The sequence below is a fragment of the Bos mutus genome, chromosome 12 (genome assembly GCF_027580195.1).
Source record: "Bos mutus isolate GX-2022 chromosome 12, NWIPB_WYAK_1.1, whole genome shotgun sequence".
NCBI classification, from domain to species: Eukaryota; Metazoa; Chordata; class Mammalia; order Artiodactyla; family Bovidae; genus Bos; species Bos mutus.
Genome location: NC_091628.1, coordinates 34,040,149 through 34,065,956, shown reverse-complemented (window position 1 = coordinate 34,065,956; position 25,808 = coordinate 34,040,149). Strand labels below are relative to the sequence as shown.

At 45.1% G+C, this 25,808-nt stretch overlaps 1 protein-coding gene across 4 annotated transcripts in view; it reads right to left on the bottom strand.

Moving 5' to 3' along the window:
• Positions 1-25,808, bottom strand: part of SPATA13 (spermatogenesis associated 13) — a 233,486-nt gene that overhangs the window by 68,744 nt on the left and 138,934 nt on the right. Inside the window, exon 1 of one of the 4 annotated variants that reach the window (XM_070380512.1) lies at positions 8,154-8,276. The exons of the other annotated variants lie outside the window; for them this stretch is intronic. The gene's annotated coding sequence lies outside the window, so the exon portion shown is untranslated. Of the gene's footprint in view, positions 1-8,153; positions 8,277-25,808 lie in introns of those variants that run through there. 4 annotated transcript variants of the gene reach the window in all.

Below are 25,808 nucleotides of genomic sequence, written 5' to 3'. Positions count from 1 at the left end.
CAGAGGGCCTGATGTGAAATGAGCACTACATTCTGTCTTTTGTGAAGAGTTCAAAACTAATTTAGGCGCTTTAAAAAAATAAAAATAAAAAATAACAATGATGGAAGTGTCTTGAACCTAAAAAAAGGAGAGTGGGAGGGGAGAGGGCGGGTCTCCCCGGAGGCCCAGGAAGGTGAGCACCAGGCAACCAAGAAAGGACTAGGTCTGTTCCCCCTCCTCAACCACGAGCCACCAGGGACTGCAAAGGACCCAGCGACTGCAGACAAGGCCCAGCGAGACCCTTGGTGAGACCAGCCTCAGAGAGTCAGGAAAGCCTACCCAAGTCTGCTGGTTCGTGTCCCTGGCTAACGACCACTTCAGAACCGTAATGACACAGCATCACCCTGGGTCCCCACTGTCCCTCCTAGGACGAGGGCTCTGATGCGAGAGGCTGCGTCTCAGCAGAAACGTCTCCTCCCTGCCTCGCAGTGGTGACACAAGCAGCTCAGGGCCATGTGCAGGTAACCCGAGTAGGCAAACCAGAAAGAAGGACCGACGGCTTCCAATTGAACAGATCATCTTCGGCTTGTTTTGAGACTTCATCTTGTAACAAGGGGCTTCCCTGGTGGCTCAGAGGTTAAAGCGTCTGCCTCCGATGAGGGAGATCCGGGTTCAATCCGGGTTAGGAAGATCCCCTGGAGAAGGAAATGATAACCCACTCCACTATTCTTGCCTGGAGAATCCCACAGACAGAGGAGCCTGGCAGGCTACAGTTCACGGGGTCACAAAGAATCAGACAGAAAACCTCACTTGAGGCTTCATCTGTTCATCCATTCGTTCCACCACTGGTGTTGGGACAGACAGAGGACGAGAGTGGGGACAGTGGACACTGTCTCAGCCAGCTGGGAGACACATGATTAAACAAGCAACTGTAAGGAAGTCTGCCTGGTTATGACACCCCGACGGGCTCCCTCAGGAAGTGACATCAGTGCCAGGACTGCAGGGGAGGGAGGTGGGGGCACCTGCAAAGAGCCTCATTTATTGACTCACTTTCAACAAGAACTGTCTTTCATTCCCTCGCCCCACACCTTAAATGTGACAATCTGGTTTCAACACCGATCTTCTAAAATTAAGAACTAAATGAAGTTAAAGCTTTATACCTACTGAGGTTTAACAGAGAAACAGAACAGGCTTTTTCAACAGTTACTGTTGATGTTTTGTGACGACTGCATTTTCCAGCTGAATTCCTAAAATCGCCCAGGTCCTAAGCATAGCCCTTGACTGTCTCGACTGGGGTTAGGACATTTCTTGCTGTGTTTATCGCTGTTATACTGTGTCCCCTGAGGGCTCTCCAGTACTGACACTGAGGTCAACATGGGCCTGTTCTTCAGGAGATTACAGTCTTGTCCAGAAAACAACAAAAACATCACTGCTGCTGCTAAGTCGCTTCAATCGTGTCCGACTCTGTGTGACCCCATAGACGGCAGCTCTCCAGGCTCCCCCGTCCCTGGGATTCTCCAGGCAAGAACACTGGAGTGGGTTGCCATTTCCTTCTCCAGTGCATGAAAGTGAAAAGTCAAAGTGAGATTCCCATTTTCTGGGAATTTTGTGTTTTCTGCATAATTTTGTAAAAATTTAGGTTAAAAAAATCCCTACATCCAACAAAAAGAGAGCATACATGTCAAGACTTCTGCTTGCCCTCAAACTAAACCAAGCACATAAATTTCTGCAAAAGGCTAAGCTTTTCTTAATTTGCTTCTCTTTCTACACTTAGCAACAGCCTGTTTTGAACAGCTAGTTAAACAACTGCTTAATAATGGAATTATTAAGTGTTTCTTTTGACTGAGGGGCTGCATAAGAGACTTGCTGAGAAGCCAGGGCTCATGAACTGGGAAGTTTGGGACCTTCTGGGCCAGGGTTGAACCCAACTTGCAGCAAAGACCAGCCTGGAAAGTAGCTTCTTCCACAAGGCCTGATTCATGACCGACTAGGAGCAGCTTGCTCAGAAATGTGCACGTGTTCAGGACAGGCCTGTCCTTGTCACCATCGGCTACCACGTGTACCCAGACTGTCTGGCAGCTGTTAGCAGCTCAATAAATATTTGATGAAATGTTCAGGGACTCCTTGTGAACACTGAGTCTGCATGCCTACAAAGTAACCCTACCCACCTGTGGGAGGGACTGCCAGCTTCTCCCCGGAACTAACTGTGCATTGTAAGATCCAAAAAAGATCTTTCTGTCTCCTTTCCCACCTCTCCACCAAGAAAAATGAGAAATAAGTCTGAGACTTGGAGGAGCCACTGAATTTAAGCCACAAAAAATTCTGTATCTCAATTCTCACTTTCAAGACCCGGCCCTGAAGGGAAGGCCCAATGTCATTGTGGTCAGGCTCTCCCAACACACACGTGACTTTCACCACGTGTCACACACGGAGACGTGGGCCCCACGGCACGTCCTCAATGGTGGAGTTCAAGGAAACCATGAGGACGAAGGGCCAGGAGTCCACCCTTTGCTGGATTGGATACCTGGCTCCTCATCAAAACAGATTTCATGAAAGGAAGCTCGTGTCTCTGAGGAATTAAGAGAAAGAGGGAAAAGCAGCCTTAGGGCATGACTTCCTTTCCTGCCAAGGGACGGGGATGCCCCAGGAACCAGTCTGCATCCTCCACAGAAGGGTCCGCCGCACTTGGGGTGGGAGGGGAGGCTTGCAATGAGGCGGCTCCTAATATGCTCCCCTCATGAAATCAACCCTCTGCTCCCCTCTCAACCACCCCACCACCAGACTGGACAAGCACCAGGACGCTTCAGCTCACAGACCCAGCGGCAGTCCCTACTCTGTTCTCATCTCCTGTGAGGGCTCTGTCCCCTGCACTCAGTGCAGACTTTTGATCGCACATCATTAGAGAGGCAAGCGGAGACACAGAACAGAAGACAAAGCCCATGTGACGAGACCTGTCACCTTCTCCACCTGCATCTTCTGAGCAGGAACAGTGGGTCTATTATCTGTTATTCTGCATGATTTTGCCTCCTACGCCCTTCAAGTATTAAACCTCAATTTTAATTTTCTTCCACAATTTGCACACACACAAAAAAAGTCATAGGAGCATACTAATATTGTAGCTCAAAGTACAGGTAAGACTGAAAAATAGGAACTCAGGTCTCCGATGGAGGCCAGTGCTAGAGTCCATCGATTCTGCTGGCTGAATGCCCCTACCCAGTCCTTCGGAACTTGAATCCTAGAAGAACTAGAAAACAAACTTGCAAACACACGACAAAGTGATATCCTTACTTATTATCTTTTAAGAGCAAGAATACACTCCGATGTAGCAAAGAATATAGGGATCAAGTATTACAGAGTTACTAGTTGTCATTGTATAAAAATACATTTATGACAACATGGACAGACTCCAAAAGCTAAACGAAGCCTTAAAGGACCCAGTACAAGAAGACAGACATGGAGGGGCTTCCCTGGAGGGCCAGTGGTTAAGACTCTGTACTTCTAATGCAGGTGGCGTGGGTTTGATCCCTGGCCAGCAAACTAAAGTCCCACATGCTGCATGGCACAGCCAAAAAAACCCAGCAGCTCACACGCTGCTGGTTTCTAGCAACTCCAAGGTGTCCAGGAAGGGTGACTCTACAGACACAGAAGTGGAGGCTGGGGGCTGGGGAGGAAACAAGTGGTGACCATAAAAGGCCATGAGGGTTCTTCTGGGGACCATGGTTGCACAGCTCTGTAAAATTCACTAAAAACAACTGACTTGTACAATTGAAGAGAGTGGATTTTATGGTATGTAGATTATATGACTAAAGCTGTTAAAGCACAAAATTGACAATATTAAGCATGATGGCCTTGTGAATCATCTGATAAACATTCGGGGGATTTAGAAACATAATTCAATGTAAAGCGTCTAAGTGTCCACCACCTCAGAAATATCACAAGGTTCCCATCTTCATCACCAGCGACCTCAGGAAAAGTCAAAAGTCTTTTCTCCTAATGGTTTTTCCATCACTTTTTTCAGGGACGTTACAATGAAGATCTTTATGGCTCAGCTTTTGCCTGTTTGGATTTGCAGGAGAGCAAATTGGGCAACTCATGGTCCATGCCAGAGGCTTCACCGTAAAGCAACCAGGAGCTCTCAAAACTGGGCATGAGCCAAAGGTGGGGAGGCGTCTCTGCTGAAAGCCAGGCTCCAATGCAGATGCAGGCTGGACCACCTCCCTGGGCATCTCGAGGGGCTGCCCACATGGGCGCCTGTGCCCAGACAGCGGGGATGCCACATTTCAGCTGGTGTGAAGCCCTGGCCAGCTAGGCAGGCACACTCACCCACATTCGCACCTGCCCACATGCAAGTCCTTCCTGGTCAGTTTCACATTCGACATTGGTTACAGGCTGAAAAACTAGTCCTATAAACCAAGCAGCCCCTGGGCTTGCTGCTCTGGGTTTTGTTTTCTGTTTGAAAAGGCTTCATCCTCATGCTCTCGGCTCTGTCCAGCCCCCGGCCTCCCCTCATCTTCCTCTCCAGTCTCCTCCTCCCGGGGACTGAGATGTCGCCCACTATCCTGGTCCTGGTCTTGGTCCTAATCCTCGGCTGTCTTCACAGATGGGATTTCCAAGGGTTAGAAATGATACAGACTTCTGTTCAGTGTCTCATTTTACCAATGAGAAACCAAGAGAGCAAAGCAAAAGAGCTGACACATTTACAGCAGCTTTATTCATAGCTGCCAACATTTGGAAACAGGCAAGATGACCTTCGGGGGGTGACTAGACAAATAAACTGTGGTGCATCCAGACGGCGGAATAGCATTCGGTGCAAAAAAGAGCTGAGCTATCAGCCATTGGAAAACAAATGGAGAAACCTTCAACTGCTGCTGCTAAGTCGCTTCAGTCATGTCCGACTCTGTGCGACCCCAGAGACGGCAGCCCACCGGGCTCCCCCGTCCCCGGGATTCTCCAGGCAAGAACACTGGAGTGGGATGCCTTCAAGTATAACACTAAGTGGAAGACAATCCAAAGAAGCCATATACTGGATAGCTCTGCTATCCGACATTCTGGAAGAGGCAGAGCCTTAGAGACAGTGAACAGATGGGTGGTTGCCAGGTGTTACAAGGAGGGAGGGTGAAGGGGGGGCACAGAGGATTCTCAAGCAGTGAGACCACCCAGTGAGACGCTGTCCAGATGGGCGCTCGCTACCATGCATTTGTGCCAACTCAGGATGGACAGCACAACCCCAAGAGTGAGCCCCAAAGTGAGCCACAGTTCTGGGGATGACAAGGTGGCAGTCAATATTGGCTCATGGACTGGTACAATGGTGCCAGGCAGATGTGAGAAGTTACAAGCAGATGAAAACTGTGTGCCAGGCAGACAGGTATTAGGGAACACTGTACCTTCTGATTAATTTTCCTGTAAACTGAAAACTACTCTTAAAAAGAGTATAGATTTAAAATATAAGTAAACAAAGAGCTGCTGAGTGAACAGGATGGTCAAGCCAGTGGCACTGACCTTTACTACTTGAGAGCTTTGTCCACAGCAGAGGGTCTCTGCTCATCCAGGTGAGCACCCAGAAACCCACCCCTTGAGTCCGTGACCACCTGACCAAGGTCTATGAAGGGAGAACCAGCACCATTGCATCACCAAGACTCAAGAACACTTTCCATCAAAATCCAACTCTATGAGTGTGTCATCCCAACCAGCGGATTTTGAGGTTCACGTGAAAGAACAAGGGTTGGGGAATCAGCAATATTCTTGGGGGGGGTGGTGTTGGGGTGACAGGCAGGGAGAGACAGGTGCCAAGTCAAAAGCCTCTATTAACACAAGGTTAAAGTTGGAATTTTACATGAAATCAAGCATTTTAATTGCATTAGTGAGTAGTTTGTTTAAGCCGGATGTGAATGTGAGATTTTTATGACCCACAAGTGGCAGGGGAGTCGGGGGACCTGCCCGGGTTTCCATGGAGGCTGGGGAGGAATGCACACAGAACTAATTCACGGGTCCCCCAGGAGCAGAAAAATAAAGCTGCTCTACAGCCACACCCCAGATGTCATGCTTGTTCAACTAGGAGATTACGTACGGGAAAGAAATGTTGAGGGATGTGTTTCTAGGAGGAAAATCAAAAAAGAAAGCTTATGGAGTGACAGGGCTTCCCTGGTGGCTCAGACAATAAAGGATTGGCCAGCAAAGTAGGAGATTTGGGTTCGATCCCGGGCTTGGGAAGATCCCCTGGGGGAGGAAATGGCAACCCACTTCAGTATTCTTGCCTGGAGAATCCCATGGACAGAGGAGTCTGGCAGGCTATATGAGGTCACAAAGAGTCGGACACAACAGAGCAATTAACATTTTCACTTTTTTTCAAGGACTGATAAGCCCAAAATTCAGAGTGATGGTTACCTCTCAGGAGGGGTTGTCAAACTTACACATGTTACATATGTTCTTTGTACAAATTAAGTGTTTAATAAACTCATTTTAAGAAGATATATGAGTGTTAGAAAGATAAGGCAGAAAACACTAATATAAATAAAGTACCATAACAGGACTAAGCAGGTGAGGGGCTTCCCAGGGGGCGCTGGTGGTAAAGAACCCACCTGCCTATGCAGGAGACATAAGAGACCTGGGTTCAATCTCTGGGTCAGGAAGATCCCCTGGAGAAGGGAATGGCAACCCACTCCAGTATTCTTGCCTGGAGAAGCCCCATGGACAGAGGAGACTGGCAGGCTGCAGTCCACGGAGTTCCCAAGAGTCAGACACGACTGAAGTGACTTGACGCAGGCAAGTGGGTGGACTGATCACTTGGCATCAGAGAGACCTGTGTTCAAATTCCCACTGCAGATTTAGCAGCCATCTAACCCTAAACAAGTGACACAGCTCCCACATCTGGAAAAGGGGGGACATAGTAGTATCCTCAGCTGGAATTGGGTTAAATAGTAACTTGCCTGTTGAAGAGCTCAGAGGCATCTGGGAAAGAGGAACAGATCCCATTCGGACCACAGACCACGTGCCAGAAGCCATGGGAACCCTACGGGCACAGTCCCACTGGATTATTTCCAGGTCATATAGTAATAAACAAAGGAGATAGGAATTTGAACCCATGGACAGTCTGACTCCAGTGCTAGGCTCCTGGCCATCAGGCTAGTCTTCCTCTCTGATAAAACTCTTATATTATTATTAATAGTGTTGCTTACTATCATAAACATTAGGTGGCTTAAACAATTAGGTTAAAAATCACCTATACATCACTAACATGGGAATACTTGACACAAAAGCAATTTATTTCAAAAAGAACCCAAAGGTAGAGAACCAACTGGCCGGTGTGATCGACATTGTCAAGTGACTCTCAGAAATTCCATACATTCAATTCTACAAAAAATGATAGGAGCCGAGCTCGATCAAAGAGGCAACAGTCTTTCCCAGCCCTCCCCTAACCTGTTCCCCAGCCGATTAATCTGAGATGACACATGCAGTCCTAAGTACCACATGTTAGAAGAACAGAGTCACTGCAAATCGGCCTAGACAACGGTCTGGCACCCATGTCCTTTCACAGACAATAGAAGGATCCTGGGATGCTCAGCTTTTAACACAAAATTTAGGAATTTTCCTATAGAAGGAGCACAGATTTACTCAGACATGCATCTTCTGGGAGAATCAGTGCATAGAATGCAGTCCTTTCAGTTCTGGGACAAAGAGTTCATGAAGCATCAGGCGTCTAGCAGTTCAGGACGGTTCAGCGGCCACAGAGGGGCTTGGGGGCTGGATGCATCACCTCTGAGGTTCCTCCACCGTAGGTTTTATGATCCTGAACAAACAAACCCCATCTCCTAAAAATGCAATCCTTTCAGAAACAGCAGAAAGGGCCCTTAGGAAGGGCACTGCCCACCTCGGATGCCCTGCAGTCATTGCTACTTACAGCTCTCCTAACCCTGCTGAGTCCCAGACGCCTGTCAGGGTCCACACCCTCATGAGCACATGTGGGACAGGCCCACACAACATCTGGGGCAAGAGCAGAGTGGAACAAAATGCACTGCTCACTTGCTGAACTGGATGTCCAGTTTTAAGTCCCTACAACACTTACTTAGGAAACTGTCGTGAACTAAGCCACCCCAAGAACAATGCTTCACGGTGACCCCAGAGCACACTGAACCAGGCGTCCAACCAGACCTAACCAAGCGTATAATCGCACTTACCCAGGCCCCAGATGGGAGACGCCCACAGACCTTGTCACCTGAGTCTAAAGGATTTCGTGGCAAAGAGTTTCAGAGACCTCTTGGCAATTTTTCCTGTTTCTGGAACACCCAGCAAAGCCATCTGTCCCCGACATAAGCTTGCTGCCTGATTCCCGCGTCCATGCTGGTACGGAGTAGGGAGGCGGGGAGGACCTGACGTGGAGCACAGTCACTTTAGAAACAAAACAAGTGTAGACGTGGGGAGGAGAGGAGGAGGCGCTGGAAGAACAAGGCTCTGCTTCCGGGAAACTGAACATCTGTCACACCCTGTGCGCTGAGCCCCAGGCATCTGGTAACTTCAGTCCTGTTAGTGGTCCCTCTCTAATCCTTATACACATTTAAAACAGCAACCAGAAACGGAAACCCAGAAAAGGGTGGTGCTTTCAATACCCCATCAGAGCAGGTCCCATAGGACTCCCCAGAGACAATCTCATTCTCCAGAGAACGTGTCTAATTTTGACTTGCTATTTCCTGCTGATTAGGTGAGTCACAGGTTAATTTGTAGATTATTTGTGTCCTGTAGCGATGCAGATCATTTCTGCCTTTCAGAAAAGATAACAGAGGTCACGGTTTTACTGCCTGTGGGGCGTTAGCCAGTTTTGTCTCCCACTCAGCAAAGCTCTCAGCCTTTCCTGAGTATCTGACCCCTGCCCCCAGCGCCCTGAGTCCCCTGCCCTCAGCATCCCAGCCCCCTACCCTCACACATGGGGTAAATCAGTCTCTGACACATGCTCACCAGAGATTTGCACCATGTTTTAACATTGTGAAAATTGCCCATTGATACATTTAATCTATATTCAATCACCATGGTCCCATTACTCTTTTCCTCTATAATTTTCTACTGAGTCTGTGTTATGTAACAGTTTTTGTCATTATCCTCATACACTCTTAACTATCTTATACAAATGTTATAGATTTAGACAGCAGAAATAGAGAGCAACTTCAAACTGGGCTCCTTCTCAAATTGGTTCTCTTTAAATACTCCAGCTTAATTTAGAAATCATGCCTGCTATTGTCTCTTAAAATACGCAACTTTCTACTAATGTGTTGATTTCTTTAGACCGCAAATAACCTTTACTGAACATTAAGCGACACACACCATAGCAGACGTGTTTGAACAAAGAGGCAAAGAGAAACCAGAACTGCGGTCATCTTTACCTGGCTCTCTACAACCCCAATCCCCAAGATGCTTCTCAAAATCCTCTACCCTCTCACTGCTTTCACTCTTTGCTATCTCCTGTTCATCTGTATTATTATTACAGACGTTAGATTGCAGTATGCTACTTGGACCTACTTAGCTTCTGGAGCTTTTGAAAATCTCCTCTGCTCCACTCACCCTCTGACCAACCCAGATCAGATGCTCCCACGGGTGCAGGATCCGAGGTCTGGTCACTCCTGTCTCTGCCCCACATGCAGCTCTAACAACCCTCTTCTCACCTGAGGACCCGGGCACAGCAGGGTGTAGGACTCGCAGGAGGAGGCCCGGGCTGGGCACCACTGGGAGACCAGTCTGACCCCTTCCCCACACCCTCTCAGCACAGCCCCGGCTCCAGAAATTCCTAAGAACTTGACCGTGCCTGACCCCCTTGGGGGGAGCAAAGGGATGCTTAGAAAGAGTAGGCCACGTGACCCAAGTCAGAGCAAGCTCAGGTCCTTCCAGCTGTAAACGGTCATCTTCAATGAACACTTCAGCGCCCCGGCCCCCAGTCTCCTCCGAGGCGTCTCTGGTCTTGTTCATTTCGCCTCGTGCTTGATCTGCTCTATCAGGCGCCAGTGCTGCTTCCTCGAGCACCTTTGTAGGCTCTTTGGGGAGTGACATACACACACCACCATATAGACAGTGATAACCAACAAGGAAATACTGTATAACACAGGCAAATACACGCAATATCTTATAATAACCAGGAAGGTAAAGGATCTGAAGAAGAACACACACACAAAATAGAACCGCTTTGCTGTACATCTGAAACTAACACAGCGCTGTGAATTAACTATACATCAATTTAAAACAAAGAAAATCCATATTAAAAATAAAAGAATTCCTTCATACAAAAAAATACACGGATAACATCTCTACATTTTTTCATCCCTAGTTCAGGGACCAATAAACATTTACTAAATAAACGGATGGTTTAGAAAGGACGGTAGAAAGCTGTCCTCTGTAAATCAGAACATCTTCCGGCTGTCTTCCTGTTGCTGCTTTTGGCTGTACCACATGGCTTGTGGGGTCTCAGTTCACCAAACAGGGATTGAACCCACACCCTCAGCTATGAAAGCATGGCCTTAACCACTGCATTGCCAGGGAATTCTCAAGGTGCAGCTATTTTTAACTGTTCTTTAAGATTGTTTTACAGTAAGATAAATGTTAGATAGCTACTACGTGAATGTCACAAGACAGAATGCAAATTCACATGACTGTTAAAGACTGGAGCTGACACCTCACAGTGACCAGCCTCTTGACACCAAGCCTTCACTCTACGGCAGCATATCTTCCTTCTCACCATGGTGACAGGGGCTCCACAGAAAAAACCCAGAGAAATACTCACCAGCACACCTCTCACCACATTTCAGCAACAGTGGAAGCCCTTGGAAATATTACCCCAGACTCCTTAAGATGTTTTGAAAACTCTGCGTGAAATTAAATGGTGCCACTTTAATTTCTTGTTCAAATGCAAACTGAGGCGATAAAATTGAGCTGCGGTTTTCCCTATAGAGTGGTCATTCAGATAATACAGAAAATGGCTAATTGACTTTCAATATTTATATTAAAGAAGACACAAAGTTTACAAATTACCATAGTACCCAAGAACACAGCCCCAGTCCTGCAGAGAGCTACCTGCCATTAATCTAAAACACCACTTGAGCTAATGGAGCCAGCCTTTTCTTCTTGGCCAACTTGTTAACAGGTGTTAATATGTACCTACATTAACCAGTTTAACTTCTCCCAGCTTCCCTCTCGTCCCCAGGGAAGTGAAACTAGATACTGTTAAAGTGAAGCCAATAGGTCAGTTGCCTGGAAGACAAAGAAAAAGAAACCAAAATCCTAGAAAATCTCACCTCACAGAAAATCGGGTCCTGCATAATTAGGAGTTTTCTAGAATACTGTGTGGTTCTGGACAATAACAAGTGTTGACAAAGACATGGGGAAACCAGAGCCCTCTTACACCACTGATGAGAATGCAAAACGGAGCAGCCACCTCACAAGCAGTTGGGCAGTTTCTAAAAAAATATATGAAATAGAAAGTTATATGACTCAGCAATTCCCCTGCTAGGTGTCCACCCAAGAGAACTGCAAACAAGTCCACACAAAAACTCATACATGAGTGTTTGCAGCAACATTATTCCTGACAGTTAAAAAGTGGAAACAAACCACATATCCATCCACTGGGGGAGGAGGAATAAGCCAAATATAACGTACCCACGGATCTGAATATTCCTTGGCCATAAAAAGAAGCACTAATACCTACTACACATGGATGAACACTGAAAATATTGTCCTAAGTGAAAGGAGCTGGTTGCAACAGGCAACATATTATGCAATTCCATTTATACAAAATGCTAAGAACAGGCAAATCCATGGGGACTAAAAGCAGACCAGCGGTTGTCAGAGGCTGGGGGTGGGGTGTGGGGCCGGTGCGGTGGGGAGAGGCTGGGGAAACTACACGACTTAGTGACTGAACAACTGCTCACTTCCCACGAATTTAGCCATAATTCATCTTCACAAGAGATATTGTTTCACCTCCTATGACAACAAACGAGCAGCCTGCAACTGACCTTGGGGAGGACAGAGGAAATCATTGATTCATGCCCAGCAGGTGAAGACTCCACATGCGTTAAGCAGGTAGAATTTTTAAACAGCGCACAAGTGAGTTGGCCACAGAAGATACTTAGGTGCCAGGAAGGGGAAGTCCCTGTCCTTTCAGCTTGGCCCAGCAGCCAGCTTAGTCTGAATGCCTATGCAGTCATCATCAGGACCACACTTCAGGTTTAGAAGATGTGAAATAACCGTCCTTTATAAAGTCACGTGACGGGGAGGCAGGATGAAAAACCAGCAGTCCCTTCCCACAGCCCGTGAATGACTCGAACATCCACAGGAACCAACTGCAGCAATATTGGGAGCCCGTGCCACCCGCTGGCCACATCCCACCTCCCGCAAAGGGCCCGGGACCCTCCTGTCCAGGTCCTGCCCTGCTCCTGCAGGCCACGAGGGAAAGGGAAATCTCAGGGTGATTTTAGTTATGTGGACTTTCCTTTCTTTAAAAAAAAATCCTGTTTTGAATGACAGAGGTTGAGGGCACTGAGAAATGCACATTTAAACCACTGCACATGTGGGCACTCGCCTGACACAACTGCATGTCAGCTCCACGTACAACCGGGTCTCATTACTCTAGAATGTGCCCTTCGGGGCCCCTCTTGGTGTGCAGCGGGGGCTGCAGAGTCCATGTAACTGGAGGCAGCAAAGACCAGGAGGCACTGTGGGGGACCCCGCTGCTGACCCAAATGTGGACCCGCAGACGGGAAGAGGGGCCTCTGTGGTCCCCTCTGGACTTCTCCCATGGACCACCAATCCCCTGATGACTATCTCACCGTGATGCTTGGAAACTCTATGAGGACGAGGCCGCGTGGGTGGCTGCCCTCCACGCTTCTGCCAAACTTCTGGAAGAGGAGGCTGCAAAGGACCGGGCAGCAGACTGAGCCACTTGGCAAGGCAGCCTCTGGGCCCTCGAGGGCCTCCGTGAACCCTGGGCACAGCCCCCGTGTAACCTGAGGCCTCAGAGAATAGGTCTGGGTTTGCCTGCTACCCTCCTCTTTCCTGGGACAGTGAAAGGATTCCTGGGTCTGAAAGCCTGGAAGCACGTGACCAGGGACAGCACAGGTGACGCTGCCTTGAAAAAAGTAGTTTCCTGCCAATGTCTCAACAGAGAGCCAGGCGCCTGCCGGAACCGCCTCCCGAAGGAAAGGATTAATAAAAGGCTCTTTGTTGATCCCGCCCCGTTTGCACAAACCCGCTCCTATCCGTCTGACCCACACGAAGGCCCTTTTAACTGAACAGCAAATCAAGTGTGACAGAATCACCTCCTTGATAAATTAGCCGATTCGAATTTCCTGAGGACACACAAGCACCCGATGCATATGATTTCCTACCCTACCTCTTGGAATTGCTTTCTTTTTTTCCTCCATTTCAAGATGGATTTTTTCCCAATAGTTCTGTCGCCCATTTCAAACAAGCTGCCCCATGGAGGACTTCTGGAAAACCTGTATTTTCCACACAGAAGACAAACGTGCCCACTCCATCACCAGGCTTTGCTGTCGCTTCCTGAAACCCAATGCTGTGCAATCCTGGTAGGTAACTTTTCTCCAGCAAGGGGGCTGAGCATAGAGGCCTGACTCAAACCCTGATGCCAACAGAAAGTCATGTCAACTGCAGCCCTCAGTCGAAGGCATTGCTGAGGTTCTGTCTGCGTGCAGGTCTTGGGGGGCCGGGCCCAGGGTTCATGGAGGTCCCCACGGCTCCCAAGGGTCCAGGGGCCACATTGCTGAGCGGTCCAGCCACCTTCGGGCTCTGCCCATCAGTTTTGCTGGGCTGTTGCTGCTGCTGTTCCACCCCCCACACCCCTCGCCATCTGAAGGTCACTTTCATCCCCTACACTCCTGGTACGTGACCTTGGCATATCCTTGACATGCTCTCAACTCCTGTCCTTAGTTGCACCACTAATTTCCAATCACTGGTGAGGCATCATATTTTCCTAGTCACTCCCCAGCTTCCTAATTTTCTACTTTTACCTTGAAGTTAATTCTTCTTCATGTGAGCAGGTGGAGGAAAGAGGGCTTTTTGGAATCCACACAGGGAAACTGAGAACCCAACTCTCTCCCCATTGGGAGGTGGTGATGGTTACGTCATGTGTCCACTTCACTGGGCCACGGTGTTAGTTATTTGGTCAAGCACTAGCCTAGATGTTGCCGTGAAGGCACATTTTAATGTGATTAACAGTGAAATCAGGAGACTCTGAGGCAAGCAGATGACCCTCCATAATGTAGGTGGGCCTTGTGCAATCAGTAGATGGCCTTATAAGATTGAGGTCCCCCAGGCAAGAAGGGATCCAGCCTCCAGACTGTCTTGGTGCAAGATTGCAACACTGACTCTGGCTGGAATCTCCAGTCTGGCCAGCTGCCTACAGACTGTGCTCTTGCCAGCCCCACATGAGATGATTCTCTAAAACCAAGCATCTCCTTTGTCTCTCTCTCTCTCATATCAGGTCTGCTTCTTAGGAAGAAACTGTTAAATTTCAATAATTAAAGACCTTCAACAAAATGCCTCAAGCAATCGTTAAAATGCAATGCTTTGTGTGTTAAGACAAATGACTTGCTTTGTTGTTGCTGTTCAGTTGCTCAGTCGTGTCTGACTCTTTGCCACTCCATGGACGGCAGCAGGTCAGGCTTCCCTGTCCTTCACTATCTCCCAGAGCTTGCTCTCACTCATGTCCATTGTGTTGATTATGCCATCCAACCATCTTATTCTCTGTCGCCTCCTTCTCCTCTTGCCCTCAATCTTTCCCAGCTTCAGGGTCTTTTCCAATAAGCTGGCTCTTCACATTAGGTGGCCAAAGTATGAGAGCTTCAGCTTCTGCATCAGTCCTTCCAATGAATATTCAGGGTTGATTTCCTTTAGGATTGACTGGTTTGATGTCCTTGCAGTCCAAGGGATTCTCAAGAGTCTTCTCCAATACCACAGTTTAAAAGCATCAATTCTTCGGTGCTCAGCTTTCTTTATAGTCCAACTCTCACATCCATATGACCACTGGAAAAACCATAGCTTTGACTAGGCAGACCTTTGTCAGCAAAGTGATATCTCTGCTTTTTAATACACTGTCTAGATTTGTCATGGCTTTTCTTTCAAGGAGCAGATTTCCAAAATGAGAGCATATTCAAAGACTAGATATGCAGAACTGTCAATAATCACAATGTCAAAAATGATAGGCTACTAGTGGACTCAAAATTAAAGAAGGAGCCCCTTTCAGAGGTAAAATCCAAGCGATAACTGAAATTTGGTTCTTTCAAATCTCAGTCTTTCAATTCTCTGCACTGGTTTATTTCTTACAGAATGGATTTTCAAGTAGCTTTAGAATAAATTATAACCTTGAGTCAGAAAAATCTAAATTACAGGCCCCTAGAAAAATCATACACACAACAGAACGTTGCCAATAAATAAAATCCCTTATGAAAAAAATCTTTCATAAAGCAAAGCAATAAAATTTTACTATTTAGTGCCTATCAGGCACTCTGGGAACAGTTACAAACAAAGGCATTTATGGTACAATCTTTGGTCACACAAACTAGCACCTACTTTGTGCCACAAACACACACCACAGTGAGGTCCTGGTCCACACTGTTAGGAAAGGTTTATATTATGTTACATAAACGGGGAGAGTGCCCAGATTGATAATGAACACAATTACAGAGTAGGTCCCCGGAGAAGCAAAATACAATGTAAAACGAATGCACTTTTCAAAAGACCGACTCCCAGCGCCTGCCGTGAAAATTATGAGCTCTTCCTGGTGGAACAACTCATAAAAAAAAAAAAAAAAATAGTGTTGCTTGCTAAGCCGTGTCTGATTCTTTGCAATCCCATGGACTGTACCCCTCCAGGTTCCTCTGTTTGTGGAATTCTCCAGGCAAGAAAATTGGAGCCAGTAGCCATGCCCTTCTCCAGGGAACAACTCATATGTCCACTCAAATCCTGTAGCAGTAAAGCATCCCTCACTTTTGGTACATGCCACCACTTGACTTTAAACTCAGAACAAAAATAATGGGTTTTCCTTTAACTCCAATCTCCATTAAGATAACAAAAAAGCTATTGCTTAAAAAAAAAAAACGGCAGTCGGGGCCCATGCTACCTTCCCAAGTCTTCAAAAGGCCACCACCAGGGTTGTACCACACACAGTAGGGCTGAATTTATTCTAGGTCCTGGTGGCTCCACAGGAGAGCTCAGACCATGAAATTATCAGAGCTTTGAACTTTGTCCTGTGCAGAACACAAAAACCCACCAGTGTGATTTGTAGGTTTGTGCTGCGGCCTGGCATTAAGTTAATGTGTAACAACAATTACACATCAGAGAGAAAAAAAATCAACAAGTTAAATATATACTTCAGAAAAACCCAAACTGACAACAACAGCAAAAAGTGGTAGTCCTGGCAGCGCGGCATCTTCCCCACTTGCCTGCTGTGTCGGGCGCTTGCTTGGGACCAGGCGGCGGGTGTGTGGATGCTGACAGCTGGACCCACCTCTGACCCAGTCAACAGGGCTGGGTTCTGTCCAGCTGCGTGGCTTGGGTTTCAGAACAAAAGCAGTCTGATTACTTGGGTTCAGGTGGAACCAAAAATTCCTCCCAGAGAATTTTCTGTATGGAATTTCAACACCCAAATGAGTTTAACTCTGATTTCTCAAAATGAGTCATTCTCAGTGAGCACAGAGCCCAGGTACCTATTCAAAATCAGCCACTCATACAGGCTGTCAGTACTTGCCATGAATAAAGAAGCAGCTACTCATTATTTGAGATGATTTGAAAACAATAATGAATATAATTCAACTCTCAAAATTACTACATGCCTTTCTTTCTTTTGGAGCTTTCTTAGGTAGTGCTGGAGAAGGCAATGGCACCCCACTCCAGTACTCTTGCCTGGAAAATCCCATGGACAGAGGAGCCTGGAAGGCTGCAGTCCATGGGGCCTCGAAGAGTCGGACAGGACTGAGTGACTTCACTTTCACTTTTCACTTTCATGCATTGGAGAAGGAAATGGCAACCCACTCCAGTGTTCTTGCCTGGAGAATCCCAGGGACGGGGGAGCCTGGTGGGCTGCCGTCTACGGGGTCGCACAGAGTCGGACACGACTGAAGTGACTTAGCAGCAGCAGCAGCAGTACGTAGTGCAGTGGTAAAGAATCCACCTGCCAGTGCAGGAGACTCAATACACAGGTTTGATCCCTGGGTCGGAAAAGTCCTTTGGAGAAGGAAACCGTAACCCACTCCAGTTTTCTTGCCTGGAAAACTGCATGGACTGAGGATGCTGGTGGGCTACAGTCCATGGGGTCAGAAGGAGTCGGTGACAACCAAGCACTGATCACACACACACAACCAACAAGGACCTACTGTACAGCACAGGAAACTCTGCTCGATGTTATGTGGCAGCCTGGATGGGAGGGGAGTTTGGGGGAGAACGGATACATGTGTATGTATGACTGAGTCCCTTCCCTGTTCACCTGAAACTATCACAGCATTGTTTGTTGATCGGCTAGTTTGAAAAAAATAAAATTAAATTAATGTACATCTGTGTTTACTAAATAAAGTAGTCTCCATTTTGTAAACCATATAAATCACATGTCTCATATCATTCCATCAGAAGAAAAAGAATCTTTCTGAAATCCTATAATCTTTGTCAGAGACTCATAAGTGGACTGTTAACGGTTTATTTAGGCTATGTGGGAACTTGATATATGTTAATTAATAAAATTGGATGAGGACCACTCAGGTGGACCAGTGGTTAGGATTCTGCCTTCCAACGTGGGGGGTACAGGTTTAAACCCTAGTCGCAGAAATAAGATCCCACATGCCACATGTTATGGCTTAAGAAAAAAAATCTGAATGATTTGTAATATTTAAAAAAAAAAAGTTGCCAGTGACTCTTCACTTAGCACTCTGTGTAACTTCACATGATAGTCCTGTGAAGGAAATTAGTTTTTCTGGGTGACTTTTAACAAGTTACCTAACCTCCCCAAGTTAGTCTCCTTCACAGAGTGGAAGTGCTAATGTCTGCTCACTGCTTTATGTGGGGAGTGAACCAAGACATGCAAAACCCAGGTAGCCCCATTTCAGAGGACACACACATGATCATTTTAAAAATCACACAAACTCAGGGTAAAACCAGGATTTGAACAAATGCCCCAAATTTCCAGCCCCAGTGTGGAGAGGAAATGTGGGTCCCCTCTCTTCCTTCCTCAGTCCAGGTGCACCGAAGGTAAGGCCACCAGCAGCCAGTGGAGAACATGACAAAGTAATAAAAGCCTTGATTTGATCTCTGAAAACTTTCCATGTAGAAAGAGTTCTGAGCACTACTTTTACAGAGCGAGGACTCTCGGTCCGCTGTTCCCAGTTCTGCCTTCACCCCGGTTTGCTTTGGTGGCATTTTCCACAGAGAAGAATCATGTCTGCCCTGAAGAAAATCCGTATTCATTATAGTTGATTTATAGTTGAAAATGTATGTTCAATTTATCTGGTTTTTGAAACACTCAGCCCTCTGCTCAAACAACCTCAACGTGCACATAACAGAAACTGAGATGAAGAGATTTAGATCTAGTAAGACAGAGACAGCCTTACAGGATACCAGAAACAGAAACTCAGAAAAAGGCTTTAACCTTATCGCTATGAAGTCGTGCGTGCATGTAGATCTCTTTCTCTACCTTTGCTGGCAAGTTACCATGAGTAAGAAACCTATGTGGGTAGATGTCTTTCTTGAGAAGCTCCACACACCCTAATCTCAAATGTAGCAATACAGTAACACCTGCTCTGTAAGCCCCCACCCTCCTCCCTGCTCCACTCCAAAACCCCTGACCACCTCCACCACCCTGCCAGCACAGAAAACAGTGCCTGGACAGTCACCAAGGTACCCACCCCACCCTCGGAGGGCTCATCAGCTTCGTTTGGATGGACTAGGCCTTATTTAATGGGCCTGTGTAGCAAAGCACAACAGCACAGTGAGTTTTCTAATACAGATCAAACCTGCACAGCAAACTAGATTTAACCCCATTAGTAGCACCCCAGATAACTAGAAATGAAGGTTTTGACAAAGTAAGGGATACAGACAGGATACAGACAGGACCATCAAATCACAGCACTGAAGCCACACTAAACTCATCTTCCCACTGAGGGCAGGGGAGGAAACTGCCTGCCTTTAAGAGCTTCAGGCAGGATCCTAGAGACACATGGCACGTCACCCAGCCTGGACTCCTTCCCAAGGCAGGACTCCTCCTACAGGGAAGAAAAACCCACAGAGGAGTTTTCCACAAGTAGGTGAATAATTTCAACACAGCCTTTCACTCGGGCATTTACTGGCTGCCAGGCTACACAAGGTACTCAAGAGGAGTATGAGCGCACCATCCCGGAGCCTTCAACTCCTCCTAAATGCCAGCAGCTGTGCTACGCACTCTTCTGCAGAACCTCTCCGAATTCTCAGAAGAGTCCAAGGAGGCAGGTCCCCATCCTGGGCGGCAGATGAGGAAGCAGGGGGACTCAGGCCCAGACTGGCTGATTCTGCAGCCCACGACCTCTGGCATTTCCTCAAGGGAAATTGAAAGTCTTCTACAAGACCTTCCAGAGATATTTCAAGGAATTATTAGGGGAAAAAAAAAAAGAATGCTCCTTTGTCACAGAATTTAATAAGGAAAAATTTCAGCTAATCCGCCATTAAAATTAAGATAATGAACCAAATCATCTATTATTTCAAATACTTATTAGAACATGGTTACTGTATTAGAGAAATATTAAATATGACTAATATCAGCTTCATTCTCTAAAGGGAGCTTAGTCCAGTTCAGTCGCTCAGTTGTGTCCAACTCTTTGTGACCCCATGAACCGCAGCACGCCAGGCCTCCCTGTCCATCACCAACTCCCAGAGTCTACCCCAACCCATGTCCATTGAGTCAGTGATGCCATCCAGCCATCTCATCCTCTGTCATCCCCTTCTCCTCCTGCCCTCAATCTTTCCCAGCATCAGGGTATTTTCAAATGAGTCAGCTCTTCGCATCAGGTGGCCAAAGTATTGGAGTTTCAGCTTCAACATCAGTCCTTCCAATGAACACCCAGGACTGATCTCCTTTAGGATGGACTGGCTGGATCTCCTTGCAGTCCAAGGGACTCTCAAGAGTCTTCTCTAACACCACAGTTCAAAAGCATCAATTCTTCAGTGCTCAGCTTTCTTTATAGTCCAACTCTCACATCCATACATAACCACTGGAAAAACCACAGCCTTGACTAGATGGACCTTTGTTAGCAAAGTAATATCTCTGCTTTTTAATATGCTTTCTAGGTTGGTCATAACATTCCTTCCAAGGAGTAAGTGACTTTTAATTTCATGGCTGCAGTCACCATCTGCAGTGATTTTGGAGCCCAGAAAAATAAGGTCAGCCACTGTTTCCACTGTTTCCCCATCTATTTGCCATAAAGTGATGGGACCAGATGCCATCATCTTAGTTTTCTGAATGTTGAGCTTTAAGGCAACTTTTTCACTCTCCTCTTAGGAGCTTAAGCCATCAGATACAAGTCATTATTTAGTGATCCTAATAGCACAAACTATTGGAGGTTTGGGGGGAAAAGAGGAGTGACTGTTAGTGGGCATGAGGATTTGTTCTTGTGTTCTAAAATTGACTGCAGTGATGACTGGCATGATTCTAAATATACTAAAAACAATTCCTCACTTTAAATGGATGAGAGGTAAGGTATGTCAATTATATATATATATATATATATGTATGTATATTAATTGATGTATAATCATGTTGATCAAACCAGTCAATCCTAAAGGAAATCAACCCTGAACATTCATTGGAAGCACTGATGCTGAAGCTCCAATACTTTGGCCACCTGATGGGATGAGCCGACTCACTGGAAAAGACCCTGATGTTGGGGAAGACTGAAGGCAGGAGGAGAAGGGGACAACAGAGGATGAGATGGTTGGATGGCATCATCAACTCAATGGAGCAAAATGTGGGAGACAGTGAAGGACAGGGAAGCCTGGCATGCTGCAGTCCATGAGGTCACAGCAAAGAGTCGGACATGACTGAGCAACTGAACAGCAACAGTTGTGTTCATTTCAAGTGCAGAGCAAAGTGATTCCATGATACACACATACACCTACTCTTTTTCAGATTCTTTTCCCTTACAGGTTATTACAAAATATTGAGTATTATTCTGTGTGCTACACAGTAGGTCCTTGTTGGTTACCGATTTTATACACAGTAGTGTGTGTATGGTGTGTGTATACACGGTATGTCTTAGATAAAGCAGGTGACTTCCTGGAGCCTCACTGTCCCCTGTCTGTGCAGTGACTCTGGATGATGACAACTGTATATATGCCAAGTATACTTCACAAAGCTGTTTTCAAAAGAAGCAAGTGAGGCTGCTGGCTTTGCTGTGGTGTCAACTCATTCCTTTGTTTAATTTTTATTTTATGTGGATTATGATTGATTAACAGTGTTGTGTTAGTTTCAGGTGTACGGTCGATTCATTCTCTTATTTTTATTTTTAATCAGAGGATAATTGCTTTACAATATTGTGTTGGCATCTGCCATACAACAACATGAGTCAGTCATAAGTATATATATGTCCCCTCCCTCCTGAACCTCCTCCCCCTACCTCCTCCCCATCCCACCCCTCTGGGTTATCACGGAGCACCAAGCTGGGCTTCCTACGCTACACAGCAGCTCCCCACTGCCTATCTGTTTTACATGTGGGCGTGTATGTACATCAGTGCTACTCTGCCCATTCATCCCTCCCTCTCCTTCCCCTGCTGGGTCCACAAGTCCGTTCCGTGCGTCTGCATCTCTATTCTTGCCCAACAGCTCTTGCTCCCCTGGAGCTCGCAGACTAGAGATGACAACGGAAACATCTGTAACTAAGTAGGGAGGAGGGAGTCCCTTATCACCGCCCAGATTCACTGCACAGACGGGGACAACGAGGCTCCAAGAAGTCACCTGATTTGTCTAAGGCTCACCGTGTCAGCCAGGCCAATGGATACACGCCCAAGCTGTCGTAAGGGCATTTGATATCTTTCTTCCAAATATCTCTAAGAACTTGATGTCACAGTTAAAAGTAACAGTGAATCAGGGAAGCAAAGCAGAGTCCATGCCGCCAGGCTATGATTAACGGAGGAAGAATAAAAGCAGTCGAGTAGAGCATTTCCCACTTCTTTTTACACTAGGAAGAAAGAGGATGTTCCTTAATGAAATGATAAAAAATAAAGTTTGAGCCTATTATTTTCAACCATTAATAGCTCATCAACCAATCACCTACCATTTATTTAGATACATGGAGCTTCCTTAGAGACTTACCAGGAAACACAGTAATGAAATTAAAGAGCTACAAGGAGAGAGAAAGAAGACAGGACCTTCTCCAGGGATCAAGCCAGGTTCCCGTGTGCCTACTCTGTCCTTGGACTGGCCTGGCCCCATTAATCAAAGCAAGGGGTTTTCTGGGAAATAATGTGCCTTTGTGATCTGAAAAAGAGATGCTAGAGGGAAACTATGATGTCACAGGGAAAAGGAGAGCAAACACTGTGATATATTTAACTGCGTTTTCTCACTTCTTGTTGTGTTACATGTAACAGAGTAAGGTCTTTGCTGCCCTTCTGTAACCGTACCTGGTTAAACAGGTTAAACTAACGGTGTGTTTACACAATGTCGTGAGGTAACGTCAGTATTGACACTGATACCAGATCTGTTTCTACTTAAATCCAACAGCACTTATGTAGATATTCTTTATATAGTTATGTTACTATAACTATACATGGAAGCTTCTATTTTTTTACTATACATGGAAGCTTCTATTTCTTAAGAAGCAACACATAAAAATGGATATAAAGTATGAAATTTATACTTGGCCTCTATTTTTTAACAATCAGACTGAAGAAAGAAGAAGTACAGCCGGGGTTGAGCAAATCCAGACTCCCTGCACCTACTTCAGTGCATGGCACTCGGACACCTGCAAGAAATGCCAGGTTTTTAACTGAATGTGACTCTACAACCATGTAATAAAAATAGTTTCTCTGCATGGTACACTTAATATTGTTTCTCAAATTTAAGTTGTGTCATCTGAAACTAAAACAATCTTCAAAATTTAATTTACTCTTCGGTTTCCCAGTAATCAGTCTTTATGGAAGCCATTGAGATTTCTAGGTTTTCTTCTGAGGGAGAATAAAAAATACTTGAGTCCATGTCTCTCTAGTTAATTTTTATATTCTCAAGAACTAGCACCACGTCTGGAACAGAGGAATTACTCAACATGCTTTTCAGAATAGGTTAAAAATATAGCTTTATATCAATAACCCACCACTCTGCTCTAGATCTAATTAAAGACTGAATACTTAGTAAGCAGTGAGTTAGTTAACTAATAAATACTAATCAACAAGAAGAAACCTAACCAATCTTGAAATACCTCCAGTCCTGATCAGCAACTCCAGCTATCTGACCTCTAATTTTTATTGAGATCTAGGATGGTTTTCATCAGACTTTCTAATCCTATCACAACAGTGTAATGAGATGGCCCTCTGGTACCCACATTTCCAATAGAGAATATAAACTCTACCCTCCCCTTGGATGGTTGTCAAAGTTGCCCTAAATTAACAATATGGATTGTTATGGATTTTCAGTCTCCTTATTTTTACCAAAAAATATGATTTAAAACAAAATACTCCATTTCGGGATTAAAAGCATTAACCAACAGGATTAGAAAGGCATAGTACAGTCCACCCTACAACAGCAGAATATATTCTTCTCATATGCACATGGAACATATATCAAGACAGACAATATCCCAGGCTATAAAACCAACTTCAAAAACACTTAACTGAAATCACACAGAATGCATTCTTCAACCATAAGGGAATAAACTGAAAATCAATAACAGATGTGAGGAAATTTTCCAAACATCTGGAAACTAAATATACTTTTAAATAACCCACAGGTCATACATATACACAATGGAATATTACTCAGCCATTAAAAAGAATACATTTGAATCAGTTCTAATGAGGTGGATGAAACTGGAGCCTATTATACAGAGTGAAGTAAGTTAGAAAGAAAAACACCAATACAGTATACAAACGCATATACATGGAATTTAGAAAGAAGGTAACAATAACCCTGTATGCAAAACAGCAAAAGAGACACAGATATATTGAACAGTCTTTTGGACTCTGTGGGAGAGGGCGAGGGTGGGATGATTTGCGAGAATGGCATTGAAACATGTAAAATATCATATGTGAAATGAATCGCCAGTCCAGGTTTGATGTATGATACAGGGTGCTCAGGACTGGTGCACTGGGATGACCCAGAGGGATGGGATGGGGAGGGAGGTGGGAGGGGGTTCAGGATGGGGAACACATGTACACTTATGGTGGATTCAAGTCAATGTATGGCAAAACCAGTACAATATTGTAAAGTAAAATAAATAAATTAGTTAAAAATAACCCACAGGTCAAAGAGGAAGTCTAGAGAGGAATTTTAAAAAGACATTTAACTGAATGAAAATAAAAATTAAATGTGACATATCAAAATTTACAGGACAGAGCAAAAGCAGTGCTCTGAGGAAAAATTATAGCATTAAATAAATACATAAGAAAATAAGAAAGAACTCAAATCAGTAGTCTAAATTCCCACTTCAAGAACCTAGGGAAAAAAACAAAATAAACCCAAAGCAAGCAAAAGGAAAGAAATATCAGTAACAAAGGTAAGAGCAGATATAAAAGAAAGCAGGTAAATAGCAAAAATCAGTAAAACTAAGAGCTAGTTCTTTTAAAAGATTAATAAAGTCAACAAACTTCCTAAAAAGATTGACCAAGGGGAAAAAAAAAAGAAGAAACAATATACCAATATTAGGAATGAGATGAGATAACACTACCCTCCCTGCAGACATCAAAAAGATAGTAAGAGAGTACTATGAACAACTCTACACACACAAAAATTGGACAACTTAGAGAAAATGGATCACATGCTCAAAAAACAAAAACTACCACATCTAATACAGTATGAAGTAGATAACTTCAACAGACATTAACCATTATGGAAACTGAATTTGTCATTTCAAAACTAAGAAGAAATCTCACTGAAGAATTCTATCAAATGTTTAAAAAAGAATTAACACTAATTCCATCCTTTGTCACCCAGGAAATGAAAGGCATTTTCTGTTCATTGTATGAAGCTAGTATTACCCAGATACCAAAATTAGATAAAGATAGTACCCTACAACACAAACAAAACCAAACAAAAACTCAACTACAGGCCAAGATCTCTCATGAATATAGACATAAGAACGATTAATAAAACCTAAGAGAATATGAGTGAGTGGAGTGAGTGAAGTTGCTCAGTTGTGTCTGACTCTTTGCAGCCCCATGGATGGTAGCCCACCAGGTTCCTCCATCCATGGGATTTTCCAGGCAGGAATACTGGAGTGGGTTGCCATTTCCTTCTCCAGGGATAGCAATATATAAAAATAATTATGCACAGGATCAAGTGGGTTCCATTTGGGTTTATTCCAGGAATCCACTGGTTCGATATTTGAAAAATTAATCAATATAGTTCATTATATTAACAGGCTAAAAAATCATAATCATCTCAATTGATAGAGAAAACACTTGATAAAATTCAGTCATCATTTAAAAAAACAGAAGAGATCAATTTCCTCAACTTGATAAGGCACATCTGCCAACAACATACAGCTAACATTATACTTAATTGTGAAAAGACAGAATGCCCTCTAAGATCAGAAAGACGCAAGGACATTTGCTCTCACAGTCTTATTCAACATAGTGCAAGAAGTTCTCGGAGAAGGCAATGGCACCCCACTCAAGTG